This window comes from Cuculus canorus, chromosome 7 (genome assembly GCF_017976375.1).
Source record: "Cuculus canorus isolate bCucCan1 chromosome 7, bCucCan1.pri, whole genome shotgun sequence".
In the NCBI taxonomy this organism is placed as follows: domain Eukaryota; kingdom Metazoa; phylum Chordata; class Aves; order Cuculiformes; family Cuculidae; genus Cuculus; species Cuculus canorus.
Window position 1 is genome coordinate 3,464,928 of NC_071407.1, and position 14,372 is coordinate 3,479,299.

The following is a 14,372-nucleotide window of genomic DNA, read 5'->3' on the forward strand; positions in this document are numbered from 1 at the left end:
GAGTGAGATGCACAGAGCCCAGCATCTCCCCCCTCCTGTTCCCATCAGCAGCTGCCGAGGAAAGGGTACAAGAACAGGGCAAGCGTGGAGTGATATTTTCCCAGAACACTCTTTTAGCCTCAAGCAATTTGCAGTTCATGGACTCCGTGAGCCAAAGATGGTATCTCTGTGACAAGGAAATCATTTCAAGTATTTCCAAGCCCTTGAAAGAAACAAGAGTTCATCGAGAGGAGGCATCTGCTGGGAAAACCTGCCTCCAGGCTGGCGTTGGCTGCTTGGTATTTTATCCACCTTCAAAACTGGTTTCCAGGGGAGATTCTTGGAGTTTGCAAAGGCAACAGCACGTCAGGCAAGGCAAGAGCTCCTGGGGGGAGGAGGGAGAGGGGGGGATGCCTGCACAGCATCCCCCGGGGGCTGGGACCGAGCAGGGGCTGCTGCCGCGCCCCGAAAGGGGTCGGAAAGAGCAGAGAGCAGAGCAGCCGGTGCGGAGTACGGCGAGATGCCGCAAGAGGGGGCTCCAAGCCCGCGGGCTGCCAGCACCGAGGAGCCCTCCGAGGAGCCCGGAGGATGCAGAGCATCGCCTGGTCCCACCGAGGGTCCGGGTAGCCCTGAAACACCACCTGCTCCAAACACAGAGTCATAGAATCAGAGAGTTGTAGAATCATAGGATGGTTGGGGTTGGAAGGGAACTTAAAGCCCATCCAGTTCCAACCCCCCCTGCCATGGGCAGGGACACCTCCCACTGGCTCAGGGGCTCCAAGCCTCATCCAACCTGGCCTGGAACCCCTCCAGGGATGGGGCAGCCACAGCTTCCCTGGGCAACCTGGGCCAGGGCCTCCCCACTCTCATAGTGAAGAAATTCCTCCAGTCTAAACCTGCCTCTCTCCAGTTTATACCCTTCCCCCTCGTCCTATCCCCACAAGCCTTTGTAAACAGCCCCTCTCCAGCTCTCCTGTAGCCCCTTCAGGTACTGGAAGGTCACTATAAGATCTCCTCTGAGCCTTCTCTTCTCCAGGCTGAACAACTCCAACTCTCTCAGCCTGTCCTCACACGGAAGGTGCTGCAGCCCTCAGATCATCTTTGTAGCCTCCTCTGGACCTGTTCCAACAGCTCCATATCCTTCTTATGTTGAGGATTGCAAAACTGGACACAGCATTCCAGATGAGGCCTCACAAGAGAGAGACAGAGGGGCAGAATCACTTCTCTCACCCTGCTGGCCACGCTGCTTTTGATGCAGCCCAGGACACGGTTGGTTTCTGGGCTGTGAGCGCACATTGCTGGCTCATATCAAACTTCTCATCCCCCAGCACCCCCAAGTCCTTCTCCTCAGGGCTGCTCTCAATCTCATCATCCCTCATTGTGTACTGCAAACGGGGATTGCCCCGATGCAGGTGCAGGACCTTACACTTGGCCCCGTTGAACCTCATAAGGTTCTCACAGCCCCACTTCTCCAGTCTGTCCAGGTCCCTCTGGATGACATCCCATCCTTCTAGTGCGGCAACTACACCACTCGGCTTGGTGTTGTCTTCAAACTTGCTGAGGGTGCACTCAATCTCGCTGTCAATATCATTGATAAAGATATTGAACAGCACTGGTCCCAGTACAGACTCCTGGAGGACACGCCTTGTCACGAATCTCCATCTGGACTTGGAGCCCTTGCCCACTACTCTTTGAATACAACCATCCAGAACATCATCTGCTCCAAACACCACCTGCTCCAAATATCACCCGCTGCAAACATCTGGGGAGGGTTATGAATCCAGATCGGGCTGCAGCCAGCAATTTGCAGGGAAGTTTAGGCAGCTGGCACTCAGGTGGCTCAGCCTCTGTAGCCTGCCTTTGCATGAAGACACATGTTCATAGATTGTGATCACGAAAATGTCTTTCTTGGGAAAGCAAGTCAGTAAATGCAGCAGAGAAATTAGTTGGGGCTCCTACAAATTTGCTGGAGAATTAAGGGCATCAAATACACTCAAACATACTCACACTCATGTGTTACCTCCCCTTACACTATGGGCTGATATTTAAAGGCCTGGCAGTGCTGGGTCAGTTGACAAGATGCCTGTTCTGAGGGACTTGATCCTCATCGAATGCCCTGAGTTGGAAGGGACCCACAAGAATCATTGAGTCCAACTCCTGTTTCTGCACAGGACAACCCCAACATTCACACCGTGTGTCTGAAGGCGTTGTCCAAACGCTTCTGGAATATTGTCAGGTTTGGTGCCGTGACTGCTTCCCTGGGGAGCTGTTCCAGTGCTCCACCACCCTCTAAGTGAAGAACCTTTTCCTCATACCCAACCTAACCCTCCCCTGGCACATCTTCCTGCCCTCAGGTTCTGTCATTGATTGCCAGAGAAAAGAGCTCAGCGCCTGCTCCTCCTCCTCCTCTTGTGAGGAAGTTGTGGACTACAATGAAGTGTCCGCTCAGCCTCCTCTTTTCCAGCTTGAACAGACCAAGTGACTTTAGCCGCTTTAGGACTCATTCTTCAGCTGCTGTGAACTGTAGCAAGAGGACAACACAGACACTGGTCCAAAATGATTATCAGGAACGCTGCAGCCACGTAGCACGGTGCCATTTGTGCACTTGCCAGTGCTTTCCTGGGCACCTCAGCTCCTTTTTGAGAGCTCTTGTCTGTAGCACAACACCAAAAGAGCAGCCTTTGGGTTTGCAGGCAAGGGAGAGAGAGCAAGAAAGGAAATCTTTGGACAATTCTCATTTGTAAATGGCCGATACCCGCTGGCTCTCCCTGTAGCCACTTGCACCTATCTGATCTGTAGGGTAGTGCAAAATGAAAGTGGGATAGAGACATCATGATGGCCTGGGCGAGCTCTACCTCCCTTCAGCCAGCTTAGGAGCATCTCCTCACACATCCTCCTCACCAGGTCTCCCCCTTGTCACACAGGGTGTTCCCCCCAGCCGCCTCTCTGTCACACAGAGCTGTGCATGTCCTGCTTTAGTGCCAGTAATGGGGATCTGCTCTGCTTCTCCTCTTTCTGTTTCAGTGGGGAGAGGAGCTGGCAGCAGCTCTAACACAGCGCTATGGTGTGTCTTGCCTGGGTACCACTGAGAGCGATACCTGGGACATATTTGAGAGGGAATGTTTCAGCTCTGCCCATGCAATGACGGTGAGCTCCAAGAGATCTCTACCGCAAGGTAGATTTAGATTAGATGTTAGGAAGATGTGTTTTCCTGTGAGAGTGCCGAGGCACCGGCATAAGTTACCCAGAGAAGGTGTGGATGCCCCAGAGGTGTTCAAGGCCAGGTTGGATGAAGCTTTGAGCAACCTGATCCAGTGGGAGGAGTCCCTGCCCGTGGCTGCTGGGTTGGAATTGGATGGGCTTTAAGGTCCCTTCCAACTCAAACCATGCCATGACTCTATGATCCTATGATGAGGTATCTGAGAGAGACAACAGCTCTCTCCTAAAAGACACATGAGAACTGGTGCAATCCTGGCTGTCCCAGGAGCCAAGAGGAAAAAGAGATTCAACTGGTCCCCTCCAACTCTCATGCCCCCAACTAGAACATCAGCTCCTGGACCTGTTTCAAACTGATAGGATGTCCCAGATACTTGCTGGGCTAGGCAACACACCTGAATTTCTTCAGAAACACCTTCAAGAGGGAGTTGGGTCTCTTCACATCAGTTGATCTTTACACAGCTTCCAGCCATTCCAGCTGGCTAAGGGCACATACCAGCACCCAGGGACAGCACGGGGGTCTCTGACACACTTAAAGGACTCAGAGCCCTACCGATAGATGGCATTCATCCCCATACCACACCTCGGTTACTCACCTCTGGCTAACAGGATACACATAGACTTTCACCTCGAAGTCTCTTTAAGTGCTTCCCAATGTCACTACTTTCATGGCAATCTCCAAGCACCTCTAGGAGGTGAATAGGGGTCAGTGTACGTAAAGAAATCAAGTTACAATTTTAAAATAGACTGGAGAAAATATGCTTTGCCCTCAAGGGTTTCACTAAAGATTGGCTGGTCCCACCTAACTGAATTTTTGACTTGGGTATCTCTGCCTGCCACCTTCTGGCCAGATGCTATTCCAGATTTATTCTTGTCATGTGAAAATAAACCTGTGGGAAAGGAAAGCTACTCTTTGTATTCTGGCATGAGTTTTAAAATAGTATTGTCAAGCTGTTTTAAGTAAAATTGGAAAACATATCTTTCATTGTGGCGGAGAGTTTGGAGGAGGAAAACTTTCTAAGCAGCATTTTCCTTTCTGTAGCCCCTCCCCTCACTCAGGAATCAGAGCTGCTTGTACTCCCTTTTCCTTTCATTCATTTAAAAGAGATCCTAGGTGCTGTCAGGAAACCACAAATGTCACAGATGGCGGCAGCACAGCATCCCTGTTGGGAAGCGGGACTGCCTTATTCCAGCTTGGCCAATGGCTGGAAAGAGGTCCTGCCTCAAGCTGGGTGGGTAATCTCTTTCAACGTGTGCTTAGCAAGCAAAATGAGAGGTGAGATCTCCTTTTAATATCTCAGACTGGAAATTGGCTTGAGCTGCAACAGTCAGCAGCCGGTGCAAGGCAGAAGCTTTGCCAGAGATCTGCTTTGTGCCCGTGCCTGCCAGAGGCAGATGGTGCACCAACACATCCCAGGGACTGACTCCATTTCGGCACATCTGTATGTAATCCCTGCACTGAATCCTCTGGATTAACCTTTTGTTTTATTACACACCTCAAACTAATTTTGAATTAGTCTAATTTGAATGTAACTTGAAGGCAGTCCGGTTTACAACAGCCTTCCCTCCCCCCTTCCTCAATTCTGCTGGCTGCTACCGCTGCCTCAGGTAGACTTTAGACATAAAAGCAAAGACTGAATCTAATAAACATCGATGCATCTGACAGGATTGCCTGTAACATATCATCCAGCCTTCAAGTCTTTGCAAAAGCCCATGAAATGTAACATTTTCTTGCGTATTTTTTTTCAATAACCACGCTAAATGCTTGTCCCAGTTGTGCTGATTGTGCTGGGGCAGGAGGTGTTCTGATTATTTCCTTTGTTTACAGTATTAGACTTAGACTATTGTTGATCTCATTGTTCTTATTTGTAACATGTTTCCCTCACTAGGACAGTAATTGTGTCAAGCAAGTTGGAGTCCAACCTGCAGAGCTGAATGTTCAAGACTGCGAAAGAAAGGCTCCAATTTTCAAGCAGCGGGTGTATTACTCCTCCACTTGGATTATTAAATTCTAATTATAGCCTGTTGATGCGGTTACAATGTTGTTTGTAAATCTAAATACAGTTCTCTAAAGCCTGCACTGATATGCATTTTATTTCTTAACCTGTTGATGCTTAGTAAAAAAATACCAGTTTGCCTAATAGAGCAGGTGGAGGTTAGCTTGCTTCCGATCCTCGACTGTATTCCTTCGGATGCGTCTAGGAATAAGCGCGTAACAGCATGGATAACACCAAGAACAACCATGATCAATGAATTTCACATAATGCCTTGGGATCGGAGGACTCCCCAGAGCTGGGGTTAGGAAGAAATTTTGACTTAGGTAAGGCTGGCAAGGATTCACAGGGGTTTTGGTTGAAAAAGAAAGGCAGTTGGCATTTGTTTCTTTGTTCTTCGGGCAGTTACCCAAACTCTTCTAGGAATGGCACCTTAACAATTCCCTCCTACCCTGGCAATTCCTTTAGTCCCTTCTCTTCTTTTCCTGAAATGTTTTCTGCATTTTGGCTTCTTTCACAAGAGAGTTCTGCTTCGTCACCCCAAGTGAGAAGGTGTTTTGTAGGGTGCATTGTGTGTGCAGTAGGGTTGGTTGAATCCACATACAAGGACTTCATATAAACTAAGTATCAGCGGGGCAGTCATCTGTGATGGCCACGATGAAACTCTGTGCTGTATCGAGCTCTTTTCTTTCCTCTGCCTTTAGGAATGTTAAATGCAAGGAAAGCAGAGATGCCTGAGCCAAGCGGTGTGAGCCCTTCCCAGGAACTGCTGTGATTCAGAAGGCTGGAAGCCTCTGTACCTCTGTTGGGGTACCTGCAGCATCTCCCTCATCTGTAAGAGTAGAGGAGTTCACAGTAAGTGAACTGCAGTGGGTGATTGCCTGAGTCCATAAACCATGCTCCAACCACAACGTCATTTTTACCTCCAAGCCTTCTTTTGAGCTCCATTGGACTTGGGTGCTCACAGTGCTTACAGATACCTGGCATGGGCTTTCCTACAGCACCAGCCAGGTTTCTCATGCACTCAGTGAGGTGGCCCACAGTGCCTTCACTGAGCATGGACATCACCAGGCTCACACTCAGGACTGCCACTAGATCCCAGAAGGCTTCTCCTGGAGCCAGGCACAGCTCCGGGCAGTGTTGTGATAGTAGGAAGGGCTGGGAAGACTTTGTGGAGGTTTTGACAGGTGTGGGGAAAAATTAGCTCGATTCCTACTTTTATTCTTGTCCCTTAGAATCCACTGAGGAAGGAAGGGAAGAAGCTGCCCCTCCTGGTAGGGGATGAAATGAAAGTCTCTGAGAGGTTTTTCTACTGAGATCCCTGCTTGGGAGAGCTCTGACAGTGCCCTGGAATACAGATGTCCAAGCGATGTGCAGCCACAGCAGGTACCACCCTTCCCATCGATCCTTTCCCATGGGCCCAAAATGAAAAGTCAGTGGGGTCCAGGAGGTAAAGCCTTCCTCCTCCCTTCCAAACAGCATCTGAGCTCACGAGCTTGGCCTGGGTAACTGTGGAGCAGGGAGTATAAGGATTGGGAGATGCTGGGCAACACAACAGCTTGGGTAGGGATGGGACGGGGACGAGTTATTTGAAGGGCTGAACTTTCCCACGCACACATATCCAAGCTGAGACGTGTAAGGCAGGGTGGTGCTCCCTCCTGGGAGGAAACCTGCTGTTTTCTTGCGAAGCCCAGTGGATGGGTTGGGGGTCACGGCTGCCGAGCCGTGGGAAAGGCCTGCCCGTGGCTGTGCTTGCATCTTCATGTCCTCTTGGGTTGGGACAAGAGGGCTCCATCTCCTCGAAGCTGTCACTGCATCGCCAGTGCCCCCATGAAGGTAGGAAATAAACTTTCCACTTCTCAGATATCTGTGACTTTAGCGGGAGCGAAACTATTGAGGGTCTATGCCAGGGAAACGCTGAGGCTGGCTAGAAGAGAGTGAGGGGACCTCTGCTACGAGGACTGAGGCAGCAAATCACCCTTCAGGTAGGGGCAGAGTGCAGGATGGTGCCCTAATTGCTGGGGCTGAGGGCTGACTGGGGCAAAAAGGCTCTGCTTTACCCAGAGGATTGACTGCTCTATCCCTGGGCTCTGTGATCTTCGTCCCTCCTGGAAGAGCTTCCTTCCTCCACCCCTGTGTGCATTTAATGGGGAGAAAGAGTCTTTTCCTTCGGTTAGGCATTCCCAGCAACTCGAGAGCTGCAGATGGCGACCTGAGAGGTGAAGAAGGGACTCTCCCTATCCCAAAGAGAGGCACTAATAAGGCTAAAATAAAAACCCATTGCCATGCCCAAGAAAGCAAATGTCACAGGATCTTTGAAAGCCAGAGGGAAAGGATGGAACCCCGGGGGATAAGGGTGTAACCCCGAGGGATAAGGATGTAACCCTGGGGAATAAGGATGTAATCCCGAGGGATAAAGATGTAACCCCGGGGAATAAGGGTGTAACCCCGGGGTATAAGGATGTAACCCCGAGGGATAAGGATGTAAGCAGGGGATGCCGTGCTGCCGCTTGCCCCCCTTGCTCCCTGCTGCTGCTGGTGGCGGGGGGAGAAGGTGCCGGTGCTGTGCTCAGCCCGGAGCCGCCGAGGGGCATCACCAACCCGGCTGTGGTTGGCTCGGAGGGACCTGGAGGGAAGCAGAGAGGGTGAGAGCGGGGCCCGGGAGTGATGGAGACCTGTGACTTACGAAGAGGAGGGCTTTGCATCTCTCGCCCCGCATCCCCGCGGGTCTCTGCCCGCTCTGAGCGCACTTCGAGAGGAGAGCCCTGAGCTGCCGGAGGTCCGGAGGGGCTCCAGCCCTTCGGGATGCTCCGTGCCCACCGTCTGCCTCTGGCATCGCGCTGCCCCCTTGCGAGGTTCCCCATCTAGGACCCCCCACCCCAGTTTGAGTTTTCCAGCTTTGACGGCTGGAAAAGTGCTTGAGGGTGGGTTTGCTGCCTCTTTTGGCATCGCTGCTGGTTTTACCGAGGGGTTTTCGATGAGTGGAGCCGCAAGATGGGGACACCGGCACCGAGGGATGCTCCCCGCGACGTGTGCCCAGCCCGGCCCGTAAATTCCGGGGATGCTTGAAGAGAAAATAAAGAAAATAAATCAAATCCATCATACCCCACCCCGCCGCCGCTTTGCTGCGTTTCCCGGGGCTGGAAAGCGGCGGCTCCAGCGCCGGCAGCGAGAGGGAGAGGGAAAGGCAAGGCAGGGGCAGGTCCTGATGGGGGGAAGATGGGAGGGGATGATGTGGGGGTCCCCTCGCCGGTCCACTCGTGGGAAGGAGTGTCAGACCCACGGCAGGAGTCACAAAGCCGGGTTTGGGGCAGAGGCTGCGCTCCAGCGGCAGGAACTCCTTAAATTGGTTTCCAAACCACCCGTAAAATAACAAATAAGGTCGGGGAGGGTCCGGTCAGAGATCCTGGAAACAAAAGGGCATTTCCAAGCGTCAGGCGGTGCTGGGGACCCGCCGGCCCAGCCCGGGGCACCCCGGCATCCCCGCGGCAGGCAACATCGATCTCTTAAATTGGCACAAATCAAACACTATCTGCGACATCTGATGGCGCGAGTTGATTATTTGATTCACTGTGTTTGAGCTTTCCTCCCCTTTCCCCGAAAGATACTCGGTTATTCCGTTCGGGTGTCCGCTGCCGCTCTCCCTGTGCTGCTGTGGTACCCAAAGACCATCGAAGAGAGAAAAGAAAATAATTTTACTGATAAAATAGGGGGGAAACAAATATTTCAGTGTTTTTTTCCTTTTCAGAAACGAGCCCTGACACCGGCAGTGCAAAAAAAAAAAGCAAAAGCGAATCTCTCCAAATCGTCTCTCAATGAAGATAAAATTCGACCGAGATTTAAAAGCAGGCAATGACCTCTCAGATATCTCAGTTTATTAAAAAAAAAGATTTCCTTCCGCTAAATTGTTCGGTGCTTCTAAGCCGTTTAATATCAGTGGGGTTTTTAGATGCGAGGCAACACTTTGAGAGAGAAGAACACCGTCACCTCAACCGGTTTTAGATGCGCTTTCACATGAGAGGCAACATCGAGTCAACAAAACGCGTTGTGGAGGTTCGCAAATCTCTCCCAAACCGCGTTCACTCGAGATAAATTAGTTCGTTTCGATGTCAAAGAGAGAGTTAAAGCAGTATTTTTCTTTTTCTGTATTTCCCTCCTTTCCCGCACTATTTCCTTTTCTTCCTTTTTTCTTCTTTTCCTGTAAAACCAATACTTTTTCTCTTACTGTAAACAGAATAAAACTTACGATTTCCCTGCGACATTTATCTTTCCTTTCCTAGTTTCCTCTCAGCTGAACAAAACCCAAACCCACCCTTTTTCCAAGATGCCGAACTGCATTCCTCCCTCTCCTCAGCTGCTTCCAGCGAGAGATCCTGTGCTGCGGGCGAGCCCGGTGGGGAGAGGCAGGAGCCCATCCCGGTGTGCGGGGGCTTTCATCCCTAACCCCGCTCCATCCTGAGAGGTGGCACAGGCGGGAAAAAGAAATGGGAAAATAAACAGTATGTGTTTCCTCGGAATGGAAATCCCTGCGGCTCCCACGGAGCCGGCGGGAGGAGGATGCGCCCGGTGCCACGGGTAGAGAATCCCGGGACGGCGCGACTCGCGGTTCGCCCTTCCGACGGGGAGAGAGTGCGGAGCGGCCCCGAGAGGGCAGAGGGGTGGGGGGAGCGCGTGGGAACGGGGAACGCCTTGGGTGGGACGCGCGTGGGAACGAGAGGAGCGGGGAGAGTGGAGCGAGTGGGAATGGGAAGCGCAGGGAGTGCGGAGAGTGTGGGAATGGGAAATATAGGGAGTGTGGAGTGCGTGGGAGTGGGAAGCGCAGGGAGTGCGGAGAGCACTGGGGGATGTTCATGGGAACGGGAGGAATGGGACACGCGTGGGGTGGGTGGGATGCGTTTGGGAATGGGAAAAGGGTGTGGGGCAGGTGGGAGTGGGAAACAGGGAGTGCGGTGTGCATGGAAATGGGAATGGCAGGGAGTGTGGAGAGTGTGGGACGCGCGTGGGAATGGGAAATGCATTGGGTGGGATGCGTATGGGAACAAGAGGTGCAGGGAGGACGGAGTGCGTGGGAATGGGAAGGGCAGGGAGTGTGGAGCGCACTGGTGGGATGCGTTTGGGAATGGGAAAAGCGCGTGGGGCGGGTGGGAGTGGGAAACGCACGGAGTGCAGTGTGCATGGAAATGGGAATGGCATGGAGTGTGGTGTGCATGGAAATGGGAATGGCAGGGAGTGTGGAGAGCACGAGACACGCGTGGGAATGGGAAACGCATTGGGTGGGACACGCATGGGAATGAGAGGCGCAGGGAGGGCGGAGTGCGTGGGAATGGGAAGGGCAGGGAGTGTGGAGCGCACTGGTGGGATGCGTTTGGGAATGGGAAAAGCGCGTGGGGCGGGTGGCAGTGGGAAACAGGGAGTGCAGTGTGCATGGAAATGGGAATGGCAGGGAGTGTGGAGAGCGTGGGACGCGCTTGGGAATGGGAAACACATTGGGTGGGATGCATGTGGGGAGGGTGGGATGCGCATGGGAATGGGAGGAACGGGGTGGGTGGAATGTGTGTGGGATGGGAAATGTGTTGTGTGTGACGCGCGTGGGAATGGGAACCATGGTGAGTGGGACACGCGGGGAAGTGGGAAGTGAGAAGAGTGCAGAGCGAGCGTGGGGCAGGTGGGATGTGCGTGGGAATGGGAAAAGACGGGTGTGCTGGGCTCTCGTGGGGCAAGTGCAACATGCATGGGAATGGGATATGCAAGAAGTGTGGAGTGAGTGTGGAGTGATCGGGAGCTGGGTGGGGCGCGAGTGGGAATGGGCATCGCGTTGTGTGGGACGTGTGTGGGAACAGGAAATTCAGGGAGTGTGGAGCATCTTGGGTGTGCAGGGCACACATGGAGTGGGTGGGATGCATTTGGGAATGGGAAATGCGTTGGGTGGCACGTGAGTGGGAATGGGAACCTGTTCGGGTGGGATACGTGTGGGAACGGGGAGTGTGGGGCGTGCAGAGTGGGAATGGGAACCGCTTTGGCTGGGATGTGAGTGGGAATGGGGAGCGTGGGGGGTGTGGAGTGGGAATGGGAAACGCTTTAGGTGGGATGCGTGTGGGAACGGGAGGAGGATGGAGGGCGTGGGAGATGGAACACGCGCAGGATTGAGAGGGACGGGCAGAGCGCATGTAGGGACGCGAGTGGGAATGGGAACTGCTTTGGATGGGATGCGAGTGGGGACGGGAGGCGCATCATCCTCCCCCTCCTGACTCCCCTTGTGTCTCCCTGTGCCCATGTTCTGCTTCCCAGCCTGGGTGCCCTGGGAGCAGCATGGGAGGGGAAGGTTCTTCCCCCAGAGGGTGGTGGAGCCCTGGAGCAGCTTCCAGGGAAAGAGTCACAGTGCCAAACCTGACAGTATTCCAGAAGCATTCAGACAGTGCCCTCAGCCCCACGGTGGGAATGTTGGGGTGTCCTGTGCAGGGACAGGAGTTGGACTCGATGATCCTTGTGGGTCCCTTCCAACTCAGGACATTCTATTCTGTCCTGAGCTTCTCCCAGCCTGGCTGGGAGGGAAGCCCTGGACGCATTCCCCTTCCCAGGGGGGATAGATTGGGCAGAGGCATTGCCCTTATGCCAAAAGAGCTTTTGTTTGTTTGTTTGTTTCCCCAGATTACTTTTCCAATAAACCCGTTGTTTTCTTCCTGGCGCTAATTTGCCACAGTTTAAAATAAACCCAGAAACACCGAGTACTAAACACCACTTCCCCACTTTCTTAAGAGAACCCCATCCTTTGGCACAGTGGGATGCAGGGAGAGGAAGAGCTGGAGCAGAGAGCATGGGGATGCGAGGGTAAACTGGGAAGGTTTGTGTCGCAGACACTTTGAAGTGGTATCTTAAAAAATAGATTATTTGAAAGGACTGCCTCTTCCCATCTTCCCAAGGCTGTTAGTAATTTTTTTTCCCCATTTGTGATCTATTAAACACAACAGTACGACCCCATTGCTTGGGCTCTGCCCCATGGTCCAGCTGTGCTGTACTCATTGTCACCTCCTACTTGTACCGAGTGAGCTATGGTTCCCCAGGACTGCACTCAAAAACCAAACCGAGCCCTGCCAGTTCTGCTTTCCCCACCATAAAGGAGGTGATGTATTCTTGTGAGTTCATGTTAAAATGCTTGGCAGCTCACCCGTCAGACTGTGAGGACAGAAAAATGCAAAGGATTTCTCTATACTGTAGTGCCCGGCCAGTGCAACTAATCCGTGTTAAACTGGTAATGGGTGTCGATGTCAACAGGTATGAGTCGAGAGCCAAATTCTCTGCGCTCAGTGGAAGACACTTCCTTTCTGAATGAGGATTATGTGCAAAATGTAACTTGGCAGAAGGATCCAAATTAAATTCATGCTTCAGTTAATTCAGATTAATTTTCCTGATTGCCCTTCCTCACCAGACAACCAAATCCCTGTTTATATCTGCTCCTTTTCTTTTAAACATTTGCTACAAATCTCTTCCCCTGGGAAACGTTGCAAGATGCATACATTAAAGATTGTGATTCACTCAGGCGCTAATTAGGGTTGTATAAATACCTGAGATGGATTTTTATATCACTGTTATTACTACAAACATTATTTTGAGATATTGGATCCACTGTGACTGTGGTTCCAGTGTTTTTTCACTCACATGCTGCAAGCAACGTTCCAACTAATCACCTTAATGGAAATTAGAGAGGAAAATGGTCTATTATGCTATTTAATCTATCCTCACACAGTAGTATTTTCTTACATTTTTCAGTCTGGCTTTAAATTTAAAAACAATCCAGAGTTACTCTGCAGTCTTGAGAGGCTGTTATGCCAGTGGAGAGCTCAGAAAAGAGAGAGAATATTAAAGGGAAAAAGGTTACTAGAAAATGTTTTCTGATGGTCAACTGCATTTTCTTTCTTTAGGTTTTATTTTATCCCACAGCTTGAAGTCACACATCCCTCTGACAACTTAAATATGTGTTCTCTCTTCTTCATCCGTACACCTGTCACTGTGACCCTAACATGTTTTTAATGTCTTTTTTTCCCCCCTGCAGAAGGTTAATAAAAGAGTGCAGGTTCAGCTTGGGCCTCATTCCAGACAGGAACTTGACTACTTAATTATGTCCAAATTCTTGCTCTTTTTTCCCCCCCATTCAGCACATTGATGGCAAGAAGCATAATCTTTCTCGCGGGTTTTTTTGGTTTGGTTTTTTTTTTTTCACTGAGGTGATAGGAGAAGTTGGAATTTTCTCTGATTTGGCCCCAATCTGCATTCACTGCTGTTTTCCCTTCGAAACATTTGTGTCGGGCTGGTACCCCATCGAGAACAAATGTACGGTATGGCAGCATAAAGGGCTTTCTGTGCCAGGGCAGTGCATTTTATGTCATGGTTTCAATGTAATTTTACACTCTGGCTAAGGGTGTGGTCCCCCTCACCCTCTTCTTAGCAGAAATCTTGACTATAAGGATATCCTATGCCCTTCTCCATCCTCACCGTAACCCCCTGTACTTGTCCCTCCAACACCCCCCATCTGTGCAGCTGACAAAACAGGGACACAGAGGGTAAAACCAGCTGTTTTCTGGGGTCTGTTTTATTCCACCTGCTCCATCGTGTAGATCCTTGATGCTCTCGCTGGCAGCACTGGGAGAAGTGGAGAACATGGTGGTGTTCAGGGGAGGGGTGGAGAAGCTGCTTGACCTGGTTCTGCCGCCAAAAGGATGTCACCATGTTGCAGGGCAGCTTTCTATCGTCGTGTAAAACCCCTTACACCATATATCGGTGCTGGATAAGGCCTGACCTATCGCTTCTGCTGGTGGCCAGAAGACCACATGGATCCAGACGCGGAACAAGCACGTCTCTTCCTGGCCCGCTTGCCCCCATAAACTGCGCTTCGATCAGATGACGTGCGATTCCCTCCCTCGGACTAAACAGAATACCAGTAATTGCCTGAGAAACATAAAACATCCATGAGACAAAGCATTCATTTACACCACTTTATTGCTATAACAATGAGAGAAAACGGCATGGACCATTGTTAAAGATCACTATTTCCTGCACTGTAATAAATGTCTCCTCTTCCCTGATGCTTGTTTATTTTATAAATGTCTTTGCTTTGGCTTTCATATTTAGCTGCCAGCAGGACACCATTATCCCCTGACAGCATTCTGTTCCTTCTCCATTGTCATT